Here is a 23,770-nt window from a genome sequence, read left to right as displayed (position 1 = left end):
AGCGTCAGTCGAGCAAAGTCGAGACAAGTCGCATAAGAGGAGCAACAAAAACGCGCACTTCCGGTACCGGGAATCGAACCCGGGCCTCCTGGGTGAGAGCCAGGTATCCTAGCCACTAGACCACACCGGATAACGACGGCAGCGCTCCTCCAGCGAACGCAGCAGCAACCCACGGTTAATCGACGACAAGTGTAAAAAAATCCACTCTCGCGCGTTATAGAGCGGCGTGCTCCGGACGCATTTCGTGGAGACGAACGCCAGCAATGATGAGAGCAAAAGGCGCCTACAAATCCTGTCGTTGCACCACGCACTGTTCTACGACAATTCACGAAACAGACGCTCACGCCTTGTTGTGCCGTTTTCTTTGCGGGCAAAGAGTGCAGCTGTCTACGACACAGGCTACATTACACGTTTGGCACCTGTGGGTTTGGAACCCACGCCTCCGAAGAGACTGGTGCCTGATACCAGCGCCTGAGACCGCTCGGCCACGCTACCTACACAACACGCGCGTCACAAGAGCTGCGTCCTACCCCACGAGAACACACCGCATCGGCACAAAAATGAGACGTCAAAATTGGCAACGGTGGGATTCGAACCCACGCCTCCGAAGAGACTGGTGCCTAAAACCAGCGCCTTAGACCGCTCGGCCACGTTACCGTTGCAGCAGCACCGGCAAAACGTTTCATTTGTACTACAAAGGTCACTTCGAAATGGAAGTATCTTGGCAATCGCCGTGCCATGTCCACTGGAAGCATCTCTTTAGGCCGTCCACAACAAGAAAATGCCGTGCCCGCCGTATGGTAGCGACGCCACTTGTCTGTAGCTGTCGCAGTTAAGGAGACAGCATCAAGAGACGTTTTCGTGCCGTGACCATGTTTCGAAACCTGGGCTTTCCGTAACCACTAAAGTATCATAGCTGTACCTGTCAGGCGGAGCTAGAATGTTCCATGTAACAGACATATGTGAGCTCAAGAAGATTGCACTTGTGATGAAGTGGTAGTACGGACTGCGGCCTGCGGAACACGAGTGAAAAACCAACGAAGCACTGTGATTTCGGGTACTCGTGCACTATCGTCAATGCAATGGCAGCAAGGAAAAACTTTCAAAAATTGCCGTGACCAGGATTCGAACCTGGGTTATTGCGGCCACAACGCAATGTCCTAACCACTAGACGATCACGGCCATGGCCACGGAGGCGCCCACGGAAGCAGCTGGCTGGAATGCAAGTGTCGATACACAGCAAAGCCTAGGCCAAGGTGTACGCCACAGCAGTGGCAGACACGATCTCCATCACATGCATGCGAGCAAATGAACGTGCCTGCGCTGTCAGTACACTAACTACAGTGGTTAGCTGCATCCACCTCCGTGGCAATGTGTTGCAGACCTCCAAGCCTCTTGACAACAGGTACCGGTATGTGGCTGGATAACAAGTGGATAGACGCCGCATCTCTCTCGCCGTCAGGTGTTGCAACGAATCATACTTAACGTGGCTTTGTGCACGCGTCAGCGTAGCGTCAGTCGAGCAAAGTCGAGACAAGTCGCATAAGAGGAGCAACAAAAACGCGCACTTCCGGTACCGGGAATCGAACCCGGGCCTCCTGGGTGAGAGCCAGGTATCCTAGCCACTAGACCACACCGGATAACGACGGCAGCGCTCCTCCAGCGAACGCAGCAGCAACCCACGGTTAATCGACGACAAGTGTAAAAAAATCCACTCTCGCGCGTTATAGAGCGGCGTGCTCCGGACGCATTTCGTGGAGACGAACGCCAGCAATGATGAGAGCAAAAGGCGCCTACAAATCCTGTCGTTGCACCACGCACTGTTCTACGACAATTCACGAAACAGACGCTCACGCCTTGTTGTGCCGTTTTCTTTGCGGGCAAAGAGTGCAGCTGTCTACGACACAGGCTACATTACACGTTTGGCACCTGTGGGTTTGGAACCCACGCCTCCGAAGAGACTGGTGCCTGATACCAGCGCCTGAGACCGCTCGGCCACGCTACCTACACAACACGCGCGTCACAAGAGCTGCGTCCTACCCCACGAGAACACACCGCATCGGCACAAAAATGAGACGTCAAAATTGGCAACGGTGGGATTCGAACCCACGCCTCCGAAGAGACTGGTGCCTAAAACCAGCGCCTTAGACCGCTCGGCCACGTTACCGTTGCAGCAGCACCGGCAAAACGTTTCATTTGTACTACAAAGGTCACTTCGAAATGGAAGTATCTTGGCAATCGCCGTGCCATGTCCACTGGAAGCATCTCTTTAGGCCGTCCACAACAAGAAAATGCCGTGCCCGCCGTATGGTAGCGACGCCACTTGTCTGTAGCTGTCGCAGTTAAGGAGACAGCATCAAGAGACGTTTTCGTGCCGTGACCATGTTTCGAAACCTGGGCTTTCCGTAACCACTAAAGTATCATAGCTGTACCTGTCAGGCGGAGCTAGAATGTTCCATGTAACAGACATATGTGAGCTCAAGAAGATTGCACTTGTGATGAAGTGGTAGTACGGACTGCGGCCTGCGGAACACGAGTGAAAAACCAACGAAGCACTGTGATTTCGGGTACTCGTGCACTATCGTCAATGCAATGGCAGCAAGGAAAAACTTTCAAAAATTGCCGTGACCAGGATTCGAACCTGGGTTATTGCGGCCACAACGCAATGTCCTAACCACTAGACGATCACGGCCATGGCCACGGAGGCGCCCACGGAAGCAGCTGGCTGGAATGCAAGTGTCGATACACAGCAAAGCCTAGGCCAAGGTGTACGCCACAGCAGTGGCAGACACGATCTCCATCACATGCATGCGAGCAAATGAACGTGCCTGCGCTGTCAGTACACTAACTACAGTGGTTAGCTGCATCCACCTCCGTGGCAATGTGTTGCAGACCTCCAAGCCTCTTGACAACAGGTACCGGTATGTGGCTGGATAACAAGTGGATAGACGCCGCATCTCTCTCGCCGTCAGGTGTTGCAACGAATCATACTTAACGTGGCTTTGTGCACGCGTCAGCGTAGCGTCAGTCGAGCAAAGTCGAGACAAGTCGCATAAGAGGAGCAACAAAAACGCGCACTTCCGGTACCGGGAATCGAACCCGGGCCTCCTGGGTGAGAGCCAGGTATCCTAGCCACTAGACCACACCGGATAACGACGGCAGCGCTCCTCCAGCGAACGCAGCAGCAACCCACGGTTAATCGACGACAAGTGTAAAAAAATCCACTCTCGCGCGTTATAGAGCGGCGTGCTCCGGACGCATTTCGTGGAGACGAACGCCAGCAATGATGAGAGCAAAAGGCGCCTACAAATCCTGTCGTTGCACCACGCACTGTTCTACGACAATTCACGAAACAGACGCTCACGCCTTGTTGTGCCGTTTTCTTTGCGGGCAAAGAGTGCAGCTGTCTACGACACAGGCTACATTACACGTTTGGCACCTGTGGGTTTGGAACCCACGCCTCCGAAGAGACTGGTGCCTGATACCAGCGCCTGAGACCGCTCGGCCACGCTACCTACACAACACGCGCGTCACAAGAGCTGCGTCCTACCCCACGAGAACACACCGCATCGGCACAAAAATGAGACGTCAAAATTGGCAACGGTGGGATTCGAACCCACGCCTCCGAAGAGACTGGTGCCTAAAACCAGCGCCTTAGACCGCTCGGCCACGTTACCGTTGCAGCAGCACCGGCAAAACGTTTCATTTGTACTACAAAGGTCACTTCGAAATGGAAGTATCTTGGCAATCGCCGTGCCATGTCCACTGGAAGCATCTCTTTAGGCCGTCCACAACAAGAAAATGCCGTGCCCGCCGTATGGTAGCGACGCCACTTGTCTGTAGCTGTCGCAGTTAAGGAGACAGCATCAAGAGACGTTTTCGTGCCGTGACCATGTTTCGAAACCTGGGCTTTCCGTAACCACTAAAGTATCATAGCTGTACCTGTCAGGCGGAGCTAGAATGTTCCATGTAACAGACATATGTGAGCTCAAGAAGATTGCACTTGTGATGAAGTGGTAGTACGGACTGCGGCCTGCGGAACACGAGTGAAAAACCAAGGAAGCACTGTGATTTCGGGTACTCGTGCACTATCGTCAATGCAATGGCAGCAAGGAAAAACTTTCAAAAATTGCCGTGACCAGGATTCGAACCTGGGTTATTGCGGCCACAACGCAATGTCCTAACCACTAGACGATCACGGCCATGGCCACGGAGGCGCCCACGGAAGCAGCTGGCTGGAATGCAAGTGTCGATACACAGCAAAGCCTAGGCCAAGGTGTACGCCACAGCAGTGGCAGACACGATCTCCATCACATGCATGCGAGCAAATGAACGTGCCTGCGCTGTCAGTACACTAACTACAGTGGTTAGCTGCATCCACCTCCGTGGCAATGTGTTGCAGACCTCCAAGCCTCTTGACAACAGGTACCGGTATGTGGCTGGATAACAAGTGGATAGACGCCGCATCTCTCTCGCCGTCAGGTGTTGCAACGAATCATACTTAACGTGGCTTTGTGCACGCGTCAGCGTAGCGTCAGTCGAGCAAAGTCGAGACAAGTCGCATAAGAGGAGCAACAAAAACGCGCACTTCCGGTACCGGGAATCGAACCCGGGCCTCCTGGGTGAGAGCCAGGTATCCTAGCCACTAGACCACACCGGATAACGACGGCAGCGCTCCTCCAGCGAACGCAGCAGCAACCCACGGTTAATCGACGACAAGTGTAAAAAAATCCACTCTCGCGCGTTATAGAGCGGCGTGCTCCGGACGCATTTCGTGGAGACGAACGCCAGCAATGATGAGAGCAAAAGGCGCCTACAAATCCTGTCGTTGCACCACGCACTGTTCTACGACAATTCACGAAACAGACGCTCACGCCTTGTTGTGCCGTTTTCTTTGCGGGCAAAGAGTGCAGCTGTCTACGACACAGGCTACATTACACGTTTGGCACCTGTGGGTTTGGAACCCACGCCTCCGAAGAGACTGGTGCCTGATACCAGCGCCTGAGACCGCTCGGCCACGCTACCTACACAACACGCGCGTCACAAGAGCTGCGTCCTACCCCACGAGAACACACCGCATCGGCACAAAAATGAGACGTCAAAATTGGCAACGGTGGGATTCGAACCCACGCCTCCGAAGAGACTGGTGCCTAAAACCAGCGCCTTAGACCGCTCGGCCACGTTACCGTTGCAGCAGCACCGGCAAAACGTTTCATTTGTACTACAAAGGTCACTTCGAAATGGAAGTATCTTGGCAATCGCCGTGCCATGTCCACTGGAAGCATCTCTTTAGGCCGTCCACAACAAGAAAATGCCGTGCCCGCCGTATGGTAGCGACGCCACTTGTCTGTAGCTGTCGCAGTTAAGGAGACAGCATCAAGAGACGTTTTCGTGCCGTGACCATGTTTCGAAACCTGGGCTTTCCGTAACCACTAAAGTATCATAGCTGTACCTGTCAGGCGGAGCTAGAATGTTCCATGTAACAGACATATGTGAGCTCAAGAAGATTGCACTTGTGATGAAGTGGTAGTACGGACTGCGGCCTGCGGAACACGAGTGAAAAACCAAGGAAGCACTGTGATTTCGGGTACTCGTGCACTATCGTCAATGCAATGGCAGCAAGGAAAAACTTTCAAAAATTGCCGTGACCAGGATTCGAACCTGGGTTATTGCGGCCACAACGCAATGTCCTAACCACTAGACGATCACGGCCATGGCCACGGAGGCGCCCACGGAAGCAGCTGGCTGGAATGCAAGTGTCGATACACAGCAAAGCCTAGGCCAAGGTGTACGCCACAGCAGTGGCAGACACGATCTCCATCACATGCATGCGAGCAAATGAACGTGCCTGCGCTGTCAGTACACTAACTACAGTGGTTAGCTGCATCCACCTCCGTGGCAATGTGTTGCAGACCTCCAAGCCTCTTGACAACAGGTACCGGTATGTGGCTGGATAACAAGTGGATAGACGCCGCATCTCTCTCGCCGTCAGGTGTTGCAACGAATCATACTTAACGTGGCTTTGTGCACGCGTCAGCGTAGCGTCAGTCGAGCAAAGTCGAGACAAGTCGCATAAGAGGAGCAACAAAAACGCGCACTTCCGGTACCGGGAATCGAACCCGGGCCTCCTGGGTGAGAGCCAGGTATCCTAGCCACTAGACCACACCGGATAACGACGGCAGCGCTCCTCCAGCGAACGCAGCAGCAACCCACGGTTAATCGACGACAAGTGTAAAAAAATCCACTCTCGCGCGTTATAGAGCGGCGTGCTCCGGACGCATTTCGTGGAGACGAACGCCAGCAATGATGAGAGCAAAAGGCGCCTACAAATCCTGTCGTTGCACCACGCACTGTTCTACGACAATTCACGAAACAGACGCTCACGCCTTGTTGTGCCGTTTTCTTTGCGGGCAAAGAGTGCAGCTGTCTACGACACAGGCTACATTACACGTTTGGCACCTGTGGGTTTGGAACCCACGCCTCCGAAGAGACTGGTGCCTGATACCAGCGCCTGAGACCGCTCGGCCACGCTACCTACACAACACGCGCGTCACAAGAGCTGCGTCCTACCCCACGAGAACACACCGCATCGGCACAAAAATGAGACGTCAAAATTGGCAACGGTGGGATTCGAACCCACGCCTCCGAAGAGACTGGTGCCTAAAACCAGCGCCTTAGACCGCTCGGCCACGTTACCGTTGCAGCAGCACCGGCAAAACGTTTCATTTGTACTACAAAGGTCACTTCGAAATGGAAGTATCTTGGCAATCGCCGTGCCATGTCCACTGGAAGCATCTCTTTAGGCCGTCCACAACAAGAAAATGCCGTGCCCGCCGTATGGTAGCGACGCCACTTGTCTGTAGCTGTCGCAGTTAAGGAGACAGCATCAAGAGACGTTTTCGTGCCGTGACCATGTTTCGAAACCTGGGCTTTCCGTAACCACTAAAGTATCATAGCTGTACCTGTCAGGCGGAGCTAGAATGTTCCATGTAACAGACATATGTGAGCTCAAGAAGATTGCACTTGTGATGAAGTGGTAGTACGGACTGCGGCCTGCGGAACACGAGTGAAAAACCAAGGAAGCACTGTGATTTCGGGTACTCGTGCACTATCGTCAATGCAATGGCAGCAAGGAAAAACTTTCAAAAATTGCCGTGACCAGGATTCGAACCTGGGTTATTGCGGCCACAACGCAATGTCCTAACCACTAGACGATCACGGCCATGGCCACGGAGGCGCCCACGGAAGCAGCTGGCTGGAATGCAAGTGTCGATACACAGCAAAGCCTAGGCCAAGGTGTACGCCACAGCAGTGGCAGACACGATCTCCATCACATGCATGCGAGCAAATGAACGTGCCTGCGCTGTCAGTACACTAACTACAGTGGTTAGCTGCATCCACCTCCGTGGCAATGTGTTGCAGACCTCCAAGCCTCTTGACAACAGGTACCGGTATGTGGCTGGATAACAAGTGGATAGACGCCGCATCTCTCTCGCCGTCAGGTGTTGCAACGAATCATACTTAACGTGGCTTTGTGCACGCGTCAGCGTAGCGTCAGTCGAGCAAAGTCGAGACAAGTCGCATAAGAGGAGCAACAAAAACGCGCACTTCCGGTACCGGGAATCGAACCCGGGCCTCCTGGGTGAGAGCCAGGTATCCTAGCCACTAGACCACACCGGATAACGACGGCAGCGCTCCTCCAGCGAACGCAGCAGCAACCCACGGTTAATCGACGACAAGTGTAAAAAAATCCACTCTCGCGCGTTATAGAGCGGCGTGCTCCGGACGCATTTCGTGGAGACGAACGCCAGCAATGATGAGAGCAAAAGGCGCCTACAAATCCTGTCGTTGCACCACGCACTGTTCTACGACAATTCACGAAACAGACGCTCACGCCTTGTTGTGCCGTTTTCTTTGCGGGCAAAGAGTGCAGCTGTCTACGACACAGGCTACATTACACGTTTGGCACCTGTGGGTTTGGAACCCACGCCTCCGAAGAGACTGGTGCCTGATACCAGCGCCTGAGACCGCTCGGCCACGCTACCTACACAACACGCGCGTCACAAGAGCTGCGTCCTACCCCACGAGAACACACCGCATCGGCACAAAAATGAGACGTCAAAATTGGCAACGGTGGGATTCGAACCCACGCCTCCGAAGAGACTGGTGCCTAAAACCAGCGCCTTAGACCGCTCGGCCACGTTACCGTTGCAGCAGCACCGGCAAAACGTTTCATTTGTACTACAAAGGTCACTTCGAAATGGAAGTATCTTGGCAATCGCCGTGCCATGTCCACTGGAAGCATCTCTTTAGGCCGTCCACAACAAGAAAATGCCGTGCCCGCCGTATGGTAGCGACGCCACTTGTCTGTAGCTGTCGCAGTTAAGGAGACAGCATCAAGAGACGTTTTCGTGCCGTGACCATGTTTCGAAACCTGGGCTTTCCGTAACCACTAAAGTATCATAGCTGTACCTGTCAGGCGGAGCTAGAATGTTCCATGTAACAGACATATGTGAGCTCAAGAAGATTGCACTTGTGATGAAGTGGTAGTACGGACTGCGGCCTGCGGAACACGAGTGAAAAACCAAGGAAGCACTGTGATTTCGGGTACTCGTGCACTATCGTCAATGCAATGGCAGCAAGGAAAAACTTTCAAAAATTGCCGTGACCAGGATTCGAACCTGGGTTATTGCGGCCACAACGCAATGTCCTAACCACTAGACGATCACGGCCATGGCCACGGAGGCGCCCACGGAAGCAGCTGGCTGGAATGCAAGTGTCGATACACAGCAAAGCCTAGGCCAAGGTGTACGCCACAGCAGTGGCAGACACGATCTCCATCACATGCATGCGAGCAAATGAACGTGCCTGCGCTGTCAGTACACTAACTACAGTGGTTAGCTGCATCCACCTCCGTGGCAATGTGTTGCAGACCTCCAAGCCTCTTGACAACAGGTACCGGTATGTGGCTGGATAACAAGTGGATAGACGCCGCATCTCTCTCGCCGTCAGGTGTTGCAACGAATCATACTTAACGTGGCTTTGTGCACGCGTCAGCGTAGCGTCAGTCGAGCAAAGTCGAGACAAGTCGCATAAGAGGAGCAACAAAAACGCGCACTTCCGGTACCGGGAATCGAACCCGGGCCTCCTGGGTGAGAGCCAGGTATCCTAGCCACTAGACCACACCGGATAACGACGGCAGCGCTCCTCCAGCGAACGCAGCAGCAACCCACGGTTAATCGACGACAAGTGTAAAAAAATCCACTCTCGCGCGTTATAGAGCGGCGTGCTCCGGACGCATTTCGTGGAGACGAACGCCAGCAATGATGAGAGCAAAAGGCGCCTACAAATCCTGTCGTTGCACCACGCACTGTTCTACGACAATTCACGAAACAGACGCTCACGCCTTGTTGTGCCGTTTTCTTTGCGGGCAAAGAGTGCAGCTGTCTACGACACAGGCTACATTACACGTTTGGCACCTGTGGGTTTGGAACCCACGCCTCCGAAGAGACTGGTGCCTGATACCAGCGCCTGAGACCGCTCGGCCACGCTACCTACACAACACGCGCGTCACAAGAGCTGCGTCCTACCCCACGAGAACACACCGCATCGGCACAAAAATGAGACGTCAAAATTGGCAACGGTGGGATTCGAACCCACGCCTCCGAAGAGACTGGTGCCTAAAACCAGCGCCTTAGACCGCTCGGCCACGTTACCGTTGCAGCAGCACCGGCAAAACGTTTCATTTGTACTACAAAGGTCACTTCGAAATGGAAGTATCTTGGCAATCGCCGTGCCATGTCCACTGGAAGCATCTCTTTAGGCCGTCCACAACAAGAAAATGCCGTGCCCGCCGTATGGTAGCGACGCCACTTGTCTGTAGCTGTCGCAGTTAAGGAGACAGCATCAAGAGACGTTTTCGTGCCGTGACCATGTTTCGAAACCTGGGCTTTCCGTAACCACTAAAGTATCATAGCTGTACCTGTCAGGCGGAGCTAGAATGTTCCATGTAACAGACATATGTGAGCTCAAGAAGATTGCACTTGTGATGAAGTGGTAGTACGGACTGCGGCCTGCGGAACACGAGTGAAAAACCAAGGAAGCACTGTGATTTCGGGTACTCGTGCACTATCGTCAATGCAATGGCAGCAAGGAAAAACTTTCAAAAATTGCCGTGACCAGGATTCGAACCTGGGTTATTGCGGCCACAACGCAATGTCCTAACCACTAGACGATCACGGCCATGGCCACGGAGGCGCCCACGGAAGCAGCTGGCTGGAATGCAAGTGTCGATACACAGCAAAGCCTAGGCCAAGGTGTACGCCACAGCAGTGGCAGACACGATCTCCATCACATGCATGCGAGCAAATGAACGTGCCTGCGCTGTCAGTACACTAACTACAGTGGTTAGCTGCATCCACCTCCGTGGCAATGTGTTGCAGACCTCCAAGCCTCTTGACAACAGGTACCGGTATGTGGCTGGATAACAAGTGGATAGACGCCGCATCTCTCTCGCCGTCAGGTGTTGCAACGAATCATACTTAACGTGGCTTTGTGCACGCGTCAGCGTAGCGTCAGTCGAGCAAAGTCGAGACAAGTCGCATAAGAGGAGCAACAAAAACGCGCACTTCCGGTACCGGGAATCGAACCCGGGCCTCCTGGGTGAGAGCCAGGTATCCTAGCCACTAGACCACACCGGATAACGACGGCAGCGCTCCTCCAGCGAACGCAGCAGCAACCCACGGTTAATCGACGACAAGTGTAAAAAAATCCACTCTCGCGCGTTATAGAGCGGCGTGCTCCGGACGCATTTCGTGGAGACGAACGCCAGCAATGATGAGAGCAAAAGGCGCCTACAAATCCTGTCGTTGCACCACGCACTGTTCTACGACAATTCACGAAACAGACGCTCACGCCTTGTTGTGCCGTTTTCTTTGCGGGCAAAGAGTGCAGCTGTCTACGACACAGGCTACATTACACGTTTGGCACCTGTGGGTTTGGAACCCACGCCTCCGAAGAGACTGGTGCCTGATACCAGCGCCTGAGACCGCTCGGCCACGCTACCTACACAACACGCGCGTCACAAGAGCTGCGTCCTACCCCACGAGAACACACCGCATCGGCACAAAAATGAGACGTCAAAATTGGCAACGGTGGGATTCGAACCCACGCCTCCGAAGAGACTGGTGCCTAAAACCAGCGCCTTAGACCGCTCGGCCACGTTACCGTTGCAGCAGCACCGGCAAAACGTTTCATTTGTACTACAAAGGTCACTTCGAAATGGAAGTATCTTGGCAATCGCCGTGCCATGTCCACTGGAAGCATCTCTTTAGGCCGTCCACAACAAGAAAATGCCGTGCCCGCCGTATGGTAGCGACGCCACTTGTCTGTAGCTGTCGCAGTTAAGGAGACAGCATCAAGAGACGTTTTCGTGCCGTGACCATGTTTCGAAACCTGGGCTTTCCGTAACCACTAAAGTATCATAGCTGTACCTGTCAGGCGGAGCTAGAATGTTCCATGTAACAGACATATGTGAGCTCAAGAAGATTGCACTTGTGATGAAGTGGTAGTACGGACTGCGGCCTGCGGAACACGAGTGAAAAACCAAGGAAGCACTGTGATTTCGGGTACTCGTGCACTATCGTCAATGCAATGGCAGCAAGGAAAAACTTTCAAAAATTGCCGTGACCAGGATTCGAACCTGGGTTATTGCGGCCACAACGCAATGTCCTAACCACTAGACGATCACGGCCATGGCCACGGAGGCGCCCACGGAAGCAGCTGGCTGGAATGCAAGTGTCGATACACAGCAAAGCCTAGGCCAAGGTGTACGCCACAGCAGTGGCAGACACGATCTCCATCACATGCATGCGAGCAAATGAACGTGCCTGCGCTGTCAGTACACTAACTACAGTGGTTAGCTGCATCCACCTCCGTGGCAATGTGTTGCAGACCTCCAAGCCTCTTGACAACAGGTACCGGTATGTGGCTGGATAACAAGTGGATAGACGCCGCATCTCTCTCGCCGTCAGGTGTTGCAACGAATCATACTTAACGTGGCTTTGTGCACGCGTCAGCGTAGCGTCAGTCGAGCAAAGTCGAGACAAGTCGCATAAGAGGAGCAACAAAAACGCGCACTTCCGGTACCGGGAATCGAACCCGGGCCTCCTGGGTGAGAGCCAGGTATCCTAGCCACTAGACCACACCGGATAACGACGGCAGCGCTCCTCCAGCGAACGCAGCAGCAACCCACGGTTAATCGACGACAAGTGTAAAAAAATCCACTCTCGCGCGTTATAGAGCGGCGTGCTCCGGACGCATTTCGTGGAGACGAACGCCAGCAATGATGAGAGCAAAAGGCGCCTACAAATCCTGTCGTTGCACCACGCACTGTTCTACGACAATTCACGAAACAGACGCTCACGCCTTGTTGTGCCGTTTTCTTTGCGGGCAAAGAGTGCAGCTGTCTACGACACAGGCTACATTACACGTTTGGCACCTGTGGGTTTGGAACCCACGCCTCCGAAGAGACTGGTGCCTGATACCAGCGCCTGAGACCGCTCGGCCACGCTACCTACACAACACGCGCGTCACAAGAGCTGCGTCCTACCCCACGAGAACACACCGCATCGGCACAAAAATGAGACGTCAAAATTGGCAACGGTGGGATTCGAACCCACGCCTCCGAAGAGACTGGTGCCTAAAACCAGCGCCTTAGACCGCTCGGCCACGTTACCGTTGCAGCAGCACCGGCAAAACGTTTCATTTGTACTACAAAGGTCACTTCGAAATGGAAGTATCTTGGCAATCGCCGTGCCATGTCCACTGGAAGCATCTCTTTAGGCCGTCCACAACAAGAAAATGCCGTGCCCGCCGTATGGTAGCGACGCCACTTGTCTGTAGCTGTCGCAGTTAAGGAGACAGCATCAAGAGACGTTTTCGTGCCGTGACCATGTTTCGAAACCTGGGCTTTCCGTAACCACTAAAGTATCATAGCTGTACCTGTCAGGCGGAGCTAGAATGTTCCATGTAACAGACATATGTGAGCTCAAGAAGATTGCACTTGTGATGAAGTGGTAGTACGGACTGCGGCCTGCGGAACACGAGTGAAAAACCAACGAAGCACTGTGATTTCGGGTACTCGTGCACTATCGTCAATGCAATGGCAGCAAGGAAAAACTTTCAAAAATTGCCGTGACCAGGATTCGAACCTGGGTTATTGCGGCCACAACGCAATGTCCTAACCACTAGACGATCACGGCCATGGCCACGGAGGCGCCCACGGAAGCAGCTGGCTGGAATGCAAGTGTCGATACACAGCAAAGCCTAGGCCAAGGTGTACGCCACAGCAGTGGCAGACACGATCTCCATCACATGCATGCGAGCAAATGAACGTGCCTGCGCTGTCAGTACACTAACTACAGTGGTTAGCTGCATCCACCTCCGTGGCAATGTGTTGCAGACCTCCAAGCCTCTTGACAACAGGTACCGGTATGTGGCTGGATAACAAGTGGATAGACGCCGCATCTCTCTCGCCGTCAGGTGTTGCAACGAATCATACTTAACGTGGCTTTGTGCACGCGTCAGCGTAGCGTCAGTCGAGCAAAGTCGAGACAAGTCGCATAAGAGGAGCAACAAAAACGCGCACTTCCGGTACCGGGAATCGAACCCGGGCCTCCTGGGTGAGAGCCAGGTATCCTAGCCACTAGACCACACCGGATAACGACGGCAGCGCTCCTCCAGCGAACGCAGCAGCAACCCACGGTTAATCGACGACAAGTGTAAAAAAATCCACTCTCGCGCGTTATAGAGCGGCGTGCTCCGGACGCATTTCGTGGAGACGAACGCCAGCAATGATGAGAGCAAAAGGCGCCTACAAATCCTGTCGTTGCACCACGCACTGTTCTACGACAATTCACGAAACAGACGCTCACGCCTTGTTGTGCCGTTTTCTTTGCGGGCAAAGAGTGCAGCTGTCTACGACACAGGCTACATTACACGTTTGGCACCTGTGGGTTTGGAACCCACGCCTCCGAAGAGACTGGTGCCTGATACCAGCGCCTGAGACCGCTCGGCCACGCTACCTACACAACACGCGCGTCACAAGAGCTGCGTCCTACCCCACGAGAACACACCGCATCGGCACAAAAATGAGACGTCAAAATTGGCAACTTTTTTTTTTTTTTTTTTTTTTTTTTTTTTTTTTTTTTTTTTTTTTTTTTTTTTTTTCGCGGGCCTCCCAACTCCCCTTATAGCCCGTCCTTGCGCTCTCCAATTATGCCTTCTTCGGCGAGCTTCTTTAGCTATAAATAAAATACGCTGCTTCTTCCAAACTTATAAGACGAATTTAACTCTTCATGTAGTCTGAAAAGAGGAAACTTCTCGGTTCATGTTCCATGGCCGTCGACGTCCTGTGTAAGACGTGCACCTTCCAGTTGAAGTGATGAAAGCGGAGACCCTGAAGTCCTTCGTGGAAAAGTTCTTGTGTTCATTGACCGCAAACGAAGCATCGAAGAAAAATAAAATCCTCTTGAAGTGAAAGCTCATGATTATGACGACTGCGAATCAGTCGCTTTGCGCCTACACTTCATAAATTAATAATTAGAAAATAAATGTATGACAGCGTATCAGGCGCATCGCTCCGAAAATCGATAAAATAAAGAATTTAGGTTGAAAAAAAGGGAATAAAAGCAAATACTGCCTGAGTAGTCCTCTCAGCCATAGGGGCGGTACACCCTTCCATGATATTATGTTCCAAAGCTTCGTGGCGGCCAGTAAATATTTTTAATGGTAAGGTACCGACGCACATTATCAAAGGAATAAGTACACTCCCGACCTTTACAAAACTGTCTGTCGTCTATGGAGAAGGAAAACACAATTCTCCCCGACGTGTTAAAAATAAATTGAAATTAAGTAAAAGTCCTGCTTTATTGAAACCCAAATAACTCCGTGGCAGCTTCGTGCGCAACTCATTCGTGATGGGACGCCGATGACGTTGGAAAAAAAGAGAATGAGAAAACATAAAAAAAAAAACACTAAACGACAGCGAAAACAGAACACACACGAACACAGGATAATACATTGGGAACATTCGTCGTAATTTCCATATGGCTGTTCTTGTACAATAGGCACTCTTCCTGTAGCATTCAATTTGCAAGGACCATGACTTCGCACTCAAAAACAGTTCAGTGCACTGAGGGAAATAAAGATTGCAGCAGTGAAGTCCGTATTATAGCAGCCTGTCGTGGGCAAATGCGAGTGCAATTTGCAGGAAATTGGCAAAGAGTTTAGGATAATCGTTCCTGGTTTTAGTAAGGTCATGTTGCGTAGCCAAATAAACCAAAAAGGCATAGTCACCCGGAAGTCTTAAATGCAGGATGGCGAACACAGTGTGAGCCACGATCCATGCGGTAGCGGCACGCTTCGCAGGCGGATACGGATTAAAGTCTGGGAGCAAAGCCGTGTCCGCAGAAAAACTGGCAGCGCTGGTCCGGTTAATAAGTGCGAGCATCCTGGCGGCAAGGTTCCAGATCGACAATGACCTCAGGCACACGAAACGATGTTCTAACGTGTCGTCTTGTCGACAGTCTTCACACAAGCTCGACGGAGATAAATGGATGCGGCGCAGCTTTTCGTTGGTGGGGATAATTCTGTTAACCACTTGGTACCAAAAGCTGCTGACTTCCGCTGACAGGTAAGGAGCGTGAACGTGAGCCCACGCCGTCCTCCACGCAGACCGCGGGTAGCGCGCCTCCATCTTATTGCCGACTGGCCGTCCTCTTAGTCCCTGGTAGACACCTTTCACAGTCCGCGTTCGATGGTCGAGTACGTCGGCGGCGAGATAACTTTTCTGAATGTAGTATTCTCGAACATACCGCAGCTGAAACGGTATTGTAGTCGGGTCGAGAGGGGCCACGTCAGACAGAGGACGATGAATATTGAACAAGACAGCCGTTGGGCCGGACGGATCCTGTTCAATGGTGACGCTCGTCCGATGAACGAGCAACGCCGCGGCTTTCGTTGCGAAATGAATAAGGCCGAGTCCTCCCTGTTCGCGCGGCAAAGTACATGTGTCGTAAGCCACCTTGAAAATATGTCCCCGCCACAACAGCCAATAGACTGCCTGTGTTATGGCTCTGCCCAAATTCTTGGGTACCTGAAATAACTGGGCGAGGTACCAAGCTTTGCTGAGCAAGAAAACATTTATTAAAAGCACCCGCTGTGTTAATGCGAGGGTGCGAGTCGCGCACAGGCTAGCCATAGCTCGTATGCCATTTAAGACAATGCGCCAGTTGTAAGACGCAGTCTGTAGCAGATTGGGTTGAAAACGAACACCCAAAATTTTGTGTTCCCGTTTCACTGTAAACCACGGGCGTTTGAAGCCCCGCGTCGCCGCATAAACGGGCAGAAAAACCGTCTTTCGGGTATTGATGCTCGCACCGGATGCACGTTCATACTGGGTGAGAACTGCGCGTATTGTGTCGAAGTCTGTGGCCGAGGACACAAAGAGGCCAAGGTCATCGGCGTAAGCGCGACAAACGTGCTTCTCATCCCCAATCCGTATTCCCTTGCAAGCACTGTGCAAATTACGCAACAAAGGATCTATGGAAATTGCGTAAAGTGCCATTGACAGAGGGCACCCTTGTTTGACAGAACAGCGGAGTGGCACAGGTTCCGACAAAAATCCATTGATGCTAATCCGTGAGGTGGAATTATTGAAAAGGTTAAAAATCATAGTGATAAACTGTACACCGAAACCAAATTTCTGTAGCACTCGCCGGAGATATAGGTGGCTAACTCTGTCAAATGCCATTGCGAAATCGATGGATAAAATGCCAAAAGAAATTCTATTCGTCGAAGCATAGGCAATGGCATCTCGGTACGTCGAGACAGCACCATAGATAGTGCGTTTCGGCACTGCACAGTACTGAAAGGGACTAATCAGTTTTTTCATGACCTGTTTCAAGCGAGAGGAGACACATTTGGTAAAGAGTTTATAATCGCCATTAAGAAGGGTGATCGGTCGAAGATTGCACAGCTTCCTTGTGACTGTAACCTTTGGAGCCAATACCACAATACCCTCCAGGAAGGACGCGGGGACGTCCACGCCATTTAAAATTTCATTAAAAACATCAGTCAGGGCCGAGCCAAACAAGTGCCAAAAGTGTAGATAAAATTCCGGTGGCAAGCCATCTGCACCCGGGGATTTATTAGGGGAACATAGTTTTAAGACATCACGCACTTCCTCTACGGTAAATTGTTCAGTGAGGTGACGGCGGTCCCTTACTGATAAGACGTATGGAACGTCGTGGAGAAGCTCGGAAATGGCAGCAGCATCCGTGCGCTTCTCACTGAAAATTTCGACAAAGTGACGGCGGGTCTCGGCAAGAATTGCCGCCTGACTGTAAAGACGCGCACCGTCAGCTGATTCCAGCTCCGTGACGTAACGTCGCGTAGCGCGCCGGCGTTCGCGCAGCTGGTGAAAGACGGAGGGTGCTTCATCGACAAGCTTCCCGGGGGCCCGACTCCGTACGACAGATCCGCGCAATGAGTCCCTTTTCAAGTTAAGTAGACGGTGTTTTATTTGCCGAATTGTCGCCATCCGAAGAGCGGGATTATCAGTGTGCAAGTGGATGGCATCATTTAAACAGCTCTCATAAAAGTGCAATGTACATCGTTCCCAATGAGCAACATTCTGACTAAACTCCAGGATGGTCTTGCGTAAAGCCGGCTTAACAGATTCTACCCACCAAGACAAAGTAGAGGCATATAGGCCGCGGTATTTCAGCACCCTCTGCCACACACGCACGATAACCGGCGCAAATTGTGGGTGTGAAATATGTCTCACATTAAACTTCCATAACCGACTTGCGCAGGGTTTAATCGCCAACAGAGAATGAAATCTGCAGACATACGCGCAATGATCGGAAAAAATCACGGGGTGAACAGAGGACTCCGTGAGACAGTGCTGTTTCTCCCGAGAAACATAAATTCTGTCAAGCCGACTCCTACCCGTGGGGTAAAAGAAAGTAAATCCCACGTCCCGTGGGTGTAAAAAACACCAAGAGTCAATTAAATTCATCTCCGTAACGAGCGTCTGCAATTCAAGGCACTTATACGGTCGCGGCTCCTGATCTCTATCATCTAGCACACAATTAAAATCGCCGCCCATGACTACAGGCAGGTGGGGGCCCTGTAAAAGGTGACAAACGTCACTACTATAAAAAACGCGGCGAAGCGGCTGCCCGTCGGCTCCAGAAGGGGCGTACACGTTAATGTATCGTACGTTGTTAATCGTGCAAGCTATACCACGACCATTCGGAATTGTAGCAACATTACTAAAATCATGATCAACCCGAATTAAAATTGCAGTACCACAATTACACTCGACATCAAAGTTCAAGAGGACTTGATAGCCCGGAATTGAGTGAATTAGGTCAGTCACAACCTCCTGCAAAAACACTACGTCAGCAGCAATGTTATTTAAAAAACCCACAAAACTTGCAAACTTTACATATGACTCTAATTTATTAAGATTTATAGTAGCAACGACAGATGGTGAGCGTACTACCATAGACTACAGGAAAAAAAAAACACACACACACACAAATTTAAATAAATTAGACAACGGGAATGGACCCACCCTCCTCCTCCATATCGTCTGCCCAGTCAGAACGTGCAGACGGTGCAGCCGAAGTAGGCGGTTCTTGTGTGGGAGGTGCAGACGCCGTATCCTGTGAAGAGGGGCGCGTGCGCCGCTGGGGGGTGTCTTCCGCCTTACGCTTAACCGAAAGTTGTGCCGGGTTCGTTGCCTGAGACGTCGTAGTGTCCATCGCTAACGTTGCATCAGAGTGGTGCAACATTTCTTTTAACTGCCGGACAACCTCTTCCCGCCTGTCTTCCGACACACTTGTCGTAGGCGCTGGCTGACTGCTCGCCACAGGACGCTGTGGACGACGTCCTGCCGCGACCGACGGCCGAGATTCGACTACGGGGCGGGGCAAGGGCTTGTGCGCCGACTTTTGCACAGATTTTGGCTTTTGTTTTGACTTAGGACGCGGAACCTGCTTCCATTCCGGAGACGGGCTACGTTCTCCGCGAGAAAGGGATCGCTTTTCTAAAATCCGTGAACTACTGGCACTGCGGAAGCGTTCGTTATTACCACGCCTCTCCGAAACACTTTCTCGCCGTGGCTTTGGTTCCTGTGTGGCAGTAGCCCCGTCCGGAACACCTTGAAGTACGGCATTTGATGGTGACGAATCCACAGCCACAACAGGGGAGGTAACCACCTGAACGGGTTCTGATCCGGTCCGTTCCGAAACTTCAGGCACAGCCAGAGGCTGAAGTACTACACTAGCTACGGGAACTGACTGAGAAGGGACGGACATGGCTTGAAAAGAATCAATACCGGTTGCAATGGGATCAGTATCCATCGCGACCGCAGCATTTAAAGGCGTTGCAGTTTCCACGGAACGTGCCGGTGAAGGGGGAACACCTAACAACACGGCCGCGTATGACGCGTCGTCATCTTGGCCACGGGGCGGCAGCTGCACAGGGCGTCGACGCCGAGGGCAATTTTGCCTAAAATGGTCTGTGGCATTACAATAGGAGCAGGTTTGCGGCTGACCACTATATGAAATAAAAGCCCGGTGGCCGGCCATAACCAGAAACGAAGGAACGTGCTTCCTCACAATCATTTTGACACTACGGATACCGTTTTCCACTTGATATATATAAGCGGATGACCACTTTTCTTTCGTAACAGACAAAACTGTACCATAAGGCGTAAGGCTACGAGCTATTGTCTCGTTTCTAGTTTCGAACGGAAGATTAAATACTCTCACATTTCTGATACCAAAACCCGCATTCGACAAAGTAACATTGCTAATTGACCCATCAGAGTGTTTAAATTTACGTACACCACCGTTTTCACTGACGAGGGAGTCACACAGTTCCGGACTTTTCAGTTTGACGAACAAAGAGTTCAGGAACGCGTCTAATTGCAAGCCTAGCACATCACTTTCAGGAATTTTCAAGTCAGTTTTCAGCCACGAATGAATTTCGAAAGCAGACGGTCGGGTCACGTTTCTGTCAAATTCACATTGGATATTATTTTCGCGTTCTTCAGAATCCATCGTAACTTACAGTTCAGCTGACTACAGCAGCGAAGAAACAGGCACCGCGCCGAACCGCCGCCAACCGCGAAGCACACGTAAACACCGCACGATACGTCGGAGCGAGCGCGCGATGTGTTCGGGCCCACGGCTCCGAAGAGACTGGTGCCTAAAACCAGCGCCTTAGACCGCTCGGCCACGTTACCGTTGCAGCAGCACCGGCAAAACGTTTCATTTGTACTACAAAGGTCACTTCGAAATGGAAGTATCTTGGCAATCGCCGTGCCATGTCCACTGGAAGCATCTCTTTAGGCCGTCCACAACAAGAAAATGCCGTGCCCGCCGTATGGTAGCGACGCCACTTGTCTGTAGCTGTCGCAGTTAAGGAGACAGCATCAAGAGACGTTTTCGTGCCGTGACCATGTTTCGAAACCTGGGCTTTCCGTAACCACTAAAGTATCATAGCTGTACCTGTCAGGCGGAGCTAGAATGTTCCATGTAACAGACATATGTGAGCTCAAGAAGATTGCACTTGTGATGAAGTGGTAGTACGGACTGCGGCCTGCGGAACACGAGTGAAAAACCAAGGAAGCACTGTGATTTCGGGTACTCGTGCACTATCGTCAATGCAATGGCAGCAAGGAAAAACTTTCAAAAATTGCCGTGACCAGGATTCGAACCTGGGTTATTGCGGCCACAACGCAATGTCCTAACCACTAGACGATCACGGCCATGGCCACGGAGGCGCCCACGGAAGCAGCTGGCTGGAATGCAAGTGTCGATACACAGCAAAGCCTAGGCCAAGGTGTACGCCACAGCAGTGGCAGACACGATCTCCATCACATGCATGCGAGCAAATGAACGTGCCTGCGCTGTCAGTACACTAACTACAGTGGTTAGCTGCATCCACCTCCGTGGCAATGTGTTGCAGACCTCCAAGCCTCTTGACAACAGGTACCGGTATGTGGCTGGATAACAAGTGGATAGACGCCGCATCACTCTCGCCGTCAGGTGTTGCAACGAATCATACTTAACGTGGCTTTGTGCACGCGTCAGCGTAGCGTCAGTCGAGCAAAGTCGAGACAAGTCGCATAAGAGGAGCAACAAAAACGCGCACTTCCGGTACCGGGAATCGAACCCGGGCCTCCTGGGTGAGAGCCAGGTATCCTAGCCACTAGACCACACCGGATAACGACGGCAGCGCTCCTCCAGCGAACGCAGCAGCAACCCACGGTTAATCGACGACAAGTGTAAAAAAATCCACTCTCGCGCGTTATAGAGCGGCGTGCTCCGGACGCATTTCGTGGAGACGAACGCCAGCAATGATGAGAGCAAAAGGCGCCTACAAATCCTGTCGTTGCACCACGCACTGTTCTACGACAATTCACGAAACAGACGCTCACGCCTTGTTGTGCCGTTTTCTTTGCGGGCAAAGAGTGCAGCTGTCTACGACACAGGCTACATTACACGTTTGGCACCTGTGGGTTTGGAACCCACGCCTCCGAAGAGACTGGTGCCTGATACCAGCGCCTGAGACCGCTCGGCCACGCTACCTACACAACACGCGCGTCACAAGAGCTGCGTCCTACCCCACGAGAACACACCGCATCGGCACAAAAATGAGACGTCAAAATTGGCAACTTTTTTTTTTTTTTTTTCTTTTTTATTTTTTCTCTTTTTTTTCTTGTTTTTTTTATTATTTTAGGGCCTCCCAACTCCCCTTATAGCCCGTCCTTGCGCTCTCCAATTACGCCTTCTTCGGCGAGCTTCTTTAGCTATAAATAAAAATACGCTGCTTCTTCCAAACTTAGAAGACGAATTTGTTAACTCTTCATGTAGTCTGAAAAGAGGAAACTTCTCGGTTCATGTTCCGTGGCCGTCGACGTCCTGTGTAAGACGTGCACCGTCCAGTTGAAGTGATGAAAGCGGAGACCCTGAATTCCTACGTGGAAAATTTCTTGTGTGCATTGACCGCAATCGAAGCATCGAAGAAAAATAAAGTCCTCGTGAAGTGAAAGTTCATGATTATGACGACTGCGAATCAGTCGCTTTGCGCCTACACTTCATAAATTAAAAATTAGAAAATAAAAGTATGACAGCGTATCAGACGCATCGCACCGAAAATCGATAAAATAAAGAATTTAGGTTGAAAAAAAAAAGGGAATAAAAAGCAAATACTGCCTGAGTAGTCCTCTCAGCCATAGGGGCGGTACACCCTTCACGCGTTCCATGATATTATGTTCCAAAGCTTCGTGGCGGCCAGTAGATATATTTAATGGTAAGGTATCGACGCACATTATCAAAGGAATAAGTACACTCCCGGCCTTTACAAACTGTCTGTCGTTTAAGGAAAAGGAAAACAGAATTCTCCCCGACGTGTTAAAAATAAATTAAAATTAAGTAAAAGTCCTCCTTTATTGAAACGCAAATAACTCCGTGGCAGCTTCGTGCGCAACGCATTCGTGATGGGACGCCGATGACGCATGAATCAGACGTTGAAAAAAAAAAAAAAAAAAAAAAAAAAAAAAAAAAAAAAAAAAAAAAGAAAGAGAATACATAAAAAAACACAAAACACACACGAACACATGATAATACATTGGGAACATTAGTCGTAATTTCCACATGGCAGTCCTTGTACAATAGGCACTCTTCCTGTAGCATTCAATTTGCAAGGACCATGACTTCGCACTCAAAAACAGTTCAGAGCACTGAGGGAAATAAAGATTGCAGCAGTGAAGTTCGTATTACAGCAGTCTGTCGTGGGCAAATGCGAGTGCAATTTGCAGGAAATTGGCAAAGAGTTTAGGATAATCGTTCCTGGTTTTAGTAAGGTCATGTTGCGTAGCCAAATAAACCAAAAAGGCATAGTCACCCGTAAGTCTTAAATGCAGGATGGAGAACACAGTGTGAGCTACGATCCATGCGGTAGCGGCACGCTTCGTAGGCGGGTACGGATTAAAGTCTGGGATCAAAGCCGTGTCCGCTGAAAAACTGGCAGCGCTGGTCCGGTTAATAAGTGCGAGCATCCTGGCGGCAAGGTTCCAGATCGACAATGACCTCAGGCACACGAAACGATGTTCTAACGTGTCGTCTTGTCGACAGTCTTCACACAAGCTCGACGGAGATAAATGGATGCGGCGCAGCGTTTCGTTGGTGGGGATAATTCTGTTAACCACTTGGTACCAAAAGCTGCTGACTTCCGCTGACAGGTAAGGAGCGTGAACGTGAGCCCACGCCGTCCTCCACGCAGACCGCGGGTAGCGCGCCTCCATCTTATTGCCGACTGGCCGTCCTCTTAGTCCGTGGTAGACACCTTTCACAGTCCGCGTTCGATGGTCAAGTACGTCGGCGGCGAGATAACTTTTCTGAATGTAGTATTCTCGAACATACCGCAGCTGAAACGGTATTGTAGTCGGGTCGAGAGGGGCCACGTCAGACAGAGGACGATGAATATTGAACAAGACAGCCGTTGGGCCGGACGGATCCTGTTCAATGGTGACGCTCGTCCGATGAACGAGCAACGCCGCGGCTTTCGTTGCGAAATGAATAAGGCCGAGTCCTCCCTGTTCGCGCGGCAAAGTACATGTGTCGTAAGCCACCTTGAAAATATGTCCCCGCCACAACAGCCAATAGACTGCCTGTGTTATGGCTCTGCC

At 51.6% G+C, this 23,770-nt stretch overlaps 30 non-coding genes across 30 annotated transcripts; all 30 read right to left on the bottom strand.

The window, feature by feature from the left end:
- Nucleotides 1-58: 58 nt before the first annotated feature.
- Trnae-cuc (transfer RNA glutamic acid (anticodon CUC)) lies at nt 59-130 on the bottom strand. The gene has a single exon. It is a non-coding gene; the product is annotated as a tRNA-Glu (tRNA).
- A 445-nt stretch (nt 131-575) lies between these two features.
- Nucleotides 576-657, bottom strand: Trnal-uag (transfer RNA leucine (anticodon UAG)). The gene has a single exon. It is a non-coding gene; the product is annotated as a tRNA-Leu (tRNA).
- A 453-nt stretch (nt 658-1,110) lies between these two features.
- Trnah-gug (transfer RNA histidin (anticodon GUG)) lies at nt 1,111-1,182 on the bottom strand. Its single transcript has one exon. It is a non-coding gene; the product is annotated as a tRNA-His (tRNA).
- Nucleotides 1,183-1,568: 386 nt separating this feature from the next.
- Nucleotides 1,569-1,640, bottom strand: Trnae-cuc (transfer RNA glutamic acid (anticodon CUC)). Its single transcript has one exon. It is a non-coding gene; the product is annotated as a tRNA-Glu (tRNA).
- Nucleotides 1,641-2,085: 445 nt separating this feature from the next.
- On the bottom strand, nt 2,086-2,167 carry Trnal-uag (transfer RNA leucine (anticodon UAG)). The gene has a single exon. It is a non-coding gene; the product is annotated as a tRNA-Leu (tRNA).
- Nucleotides 2,168-2,620: 453 nt separating this feature from the next.
- Trnah-gug (transfer RNA histidin (anticodon GUG)) lies at nt 2,621-2,692 on the bottom strand. Its single transcript has one exon. It is a non-coding gene; the product is annotated as a tRNA-His (tRNA).
- Nucleotides 2,693-3,078: 386 nt separating this feature from the next.
- Nucleotides 3,079-3,150, bottom strand: Trnae-cuc (transfer RNA glutamic acid (anticodon CUC)). The gene has a single exon. It is a non-coding gene; the product is annotated as a tRNA-Glu (tRNA).
- A 445-nt stretch (nt 3,151-3,595) lies between these two features.
- Nucleotides 3,596-3,677, bottom strand: Trnal-uag (transfer RNA leucine (anticodon UAG)). Its single transcript has one exon. It is a non-coding gene; the product is annotated as a tRNA-Leu (tRNA).
- A 453-nt stretch (nt 3,678-4,130) lies between these two features.
- On the bottom strand, nt 4,131-4,202 carry Trnah-gug (transfer RNA histidin (anticodon GUG)). The gene has a single exon. It is a non-coding gene; the product is annotated as a tRNA-His (tRNA).
- A 386-nt stretch (nt 4,203-4,588) lies between these two features.
- Trnae-cuc (transfer RNA glutamic acid (anticodon CUC)) lies at nt 4,589-4,660 on the bottom strand. The gene has a single exon. It is a non-coding gene; the product is annotated as a tRNA-Glu (tRNA).
- Nucleotides 4,661-5,105: 445 nt separating this feature from the next.
- Trnal-uag (transfer RNA leucine (anticodon UAG)) lies at nt 5,106-5,187 on the bottom strand. Its single transcript has one exon. It is a non-coding gene; the product is annotated as a tRNA-Leu (tRNA).
- Nucleotides 5,188-5,640: 453 nt separating this feature from the next.
- On the bottom strand, nt 5,641-5,712 carry Trnah-gug (transfer RNA histidin (anticodon GUG)). Its single transcript has one exon. It is a non-coding gene; the product is annotated as a tRNA-His (tRNA).
- A 386-nt stretch (nt 5,713-6,098) lies between these two features.
- Nucleotides 6,099-6,170, bottom strand: Trnae-cuc (transfer RNA glutamic acid (anticodon CUC)). The gene has a single exon. It is a non-coding gene; the product is annotated as a tRNA-Glu (tRNA).
- Nucleotides 6,171-6,615: 445 nt separating this feature from the next.
- Nucleotides 6,616-6,697, bottom strand: Trnal-uag (transfer RNA leucine (anticodon UAG)). Its single transcript has one exon. It is a non-coding gene; the product is annotated as a tRNA-Leu (tRNA).
- A 453-nt stretch (nt 6,698-7,150) lies between these two features.
- Nucleotides 7,151-7,222, bottom strand: Trnah-gug (transfer RNA histidin (anticodon GUG)). Its single transcript has one exon. It is a non-coding gene; the product is annotated as a tRNA-His (tRNA).
- A 386-nt stretch (nt 7,223-7,608) lies between these two features.
- On the bottom strand, nt 7,609-7,680 carry Trnae-cuc (transfer RNA glutamic acid (anticodon CUC)). Its single transcript has one exon. It is a non-coding gene; the product is annotated as a tRNA-Glu (tRNA).
- Nucleotides 7,681-8,125: 445 nt separating this feature from the next.
- Nucleotides 8,126-8,207, bottom strand: Trnal-uag (transfer RNA leucine (anticodon UAG)). The gene has a single exon. It is a non-coding gene; the product is annotated as a tRNA-Leu (tRNA).
- Nucleotides 8,208-8,660: 453 nt separating this feature from the next.
- Nucleotides 8,661-8,732, bottom strand: Trnah-gug (transfer RNA histidin (anticodon GUG)). Its single transcript has one exon. It is a non-coding gene; the product is annotated as a tRNA-His (tRNA).
- Nucleotides 8,733-9,118: 386 nt separating this feature from the next.
- Nucleotides 9,119-9,190, bottom strand: Trnae-cuc (transfer RNA glutamic acid (anticodon CUC)). The gene has a single exon. It is a non-coding gene; the product is annotated as a tRNA-Glu (tRNA).
- A 445-nt stretch (nt 9,191-9,635) lies between these two features.
- Trnal-uag (transfer RNA leucine (anticodon UAG)) lies at nt 9,636-9,717 on the bottom strand. The gene has a single exon. It is a non-coding gene; the product is annotated as a tRNA-Leu (tRNA).
- Nucleotides 9,718-10,170: 453 nt separating this feature from the next.
- Nucleotides 10,171-10,242, bottom strand: Trnah-gug (transfer RNA histidin (anticodon GUG)). The gene has a single exon. It is a non-coding gene; the product is annotated as a tRNA-His (tRNA).
- A 386-nt stretch (nt 10,243-10,628) lies between these two features.
- On the bottom strand, nt 10,629-10,700 carry Trnae-cuc (transfer RNA glutamic acid (anticodon CUC)). Its single transcript has one exon. It is a non-coding gene; the product is annotated as a tRNA-Glu (tRNA).
- Nucleotides 10,701-11,145: 445 nt separating this feature from the next.
- On the bottom strand, nt 11,146-11,227 carry Trnal-uag (transfer RNA leucine (anticodon UAG)). The gene has a single exon. It is a non-coding gene; the product is annotated as a tRNA-Leu (tRNA).
- A 453-nt stretch (nt 11,228-11,680) lies between these two features.
- Nucleotides 11,681-11,752, bottom strand: Trnah-gug (transfer RNA histidin (anticodon GUG)). Its single transcript has one exon. It is a non-coding gene; the product is annotated as a tRNA-His (tRNA).
- A 386-nt stretch (nt 11,753-12,138) lies between these two features.
- Nucleotides 12,139-12,210, bottom strand: Trnae-cuc (transfer RNA glutamic acid (anticodon CUC)). The gene has a single exon. It is a non-coding gene; the product is annotated as a tRNA-Glu (tRNA).
- Nucleotides 12,211-12,655: 445 nt separating this feature from the next.
- Nucleotides 12,656-12,737, bottom strand: Trnal-uag (transfer RNA leucine (anticodon UAG)). Its single transcript has one exon. It is a non-coding gene; the product is annotated as a tRNA-Leu (tRNA).
- Nucleotides 12,738-13,190: 453 nt separating this feature from the next.
- Trnah-gug (transfer RNA histidin (anticodon GUG)) lies at nt 13,191-13,262 on the bottom strand. Its single transcript has one exon. It is a non-coding gene; the product is annotated as a tRNA-His (tRNA).
- A 386-nt stretch (nt 13,263-13,648) lies between these two features.
- Trnae-cuc (transfer RNA glutamic acid (anticodon CUC)) lies at nt 13,649-13,720 on the bottom strand. The gene has a single exon. It is a non-coding gene; the product is annotated as a tRNA-Glu (tRNA).
- Nucleotides 13,721-20,773: 7,053 nt separating this feature from the next.
- On the bottom strand, nt 20,774-20,845 carry Trnah-gug (transfer RNA histidin (anticodon GUG)). The gene has a single exon. It is a non-coding gene; the product is annotated as a tRNA-His (tRNA).
- A 386-nt stretch (nt 20,846-21,231) lies between these two features.
- Nucleotides 21,232-21,303, bottom strand: Trnae-cuc (transfer RNA glutamic acid (anticodon CUC)). Its single transcript has one exon. It is a non-coding gene; the product is annotated as a tRNA-Glu (tRNA).
- Between the last annotated feature and the right edge of the window lie 2,467 nt (nt 21,304-23,770).

The sequence above is a fragment of the Schistocerca gregaria genome, chromosome 1 (genome assembly GCF_023897955.1).
Source record: "Schistocerca gregaria isolate iqSchGreg1 chromosome 1, iqSchGreg1.2, whole genome shotgun sequence".
NCBI lineage: Eukaryota > Metazoa > Arthropoda > Insecta > Orthoptera > Acrididae > Schistocerca > Schistocerca gregaria.
The sequence above is the reverse complement of the archived record's forward strand: the minus strand, read 5'-3'. Positions and strand labels throughout refer to the sequence as shown.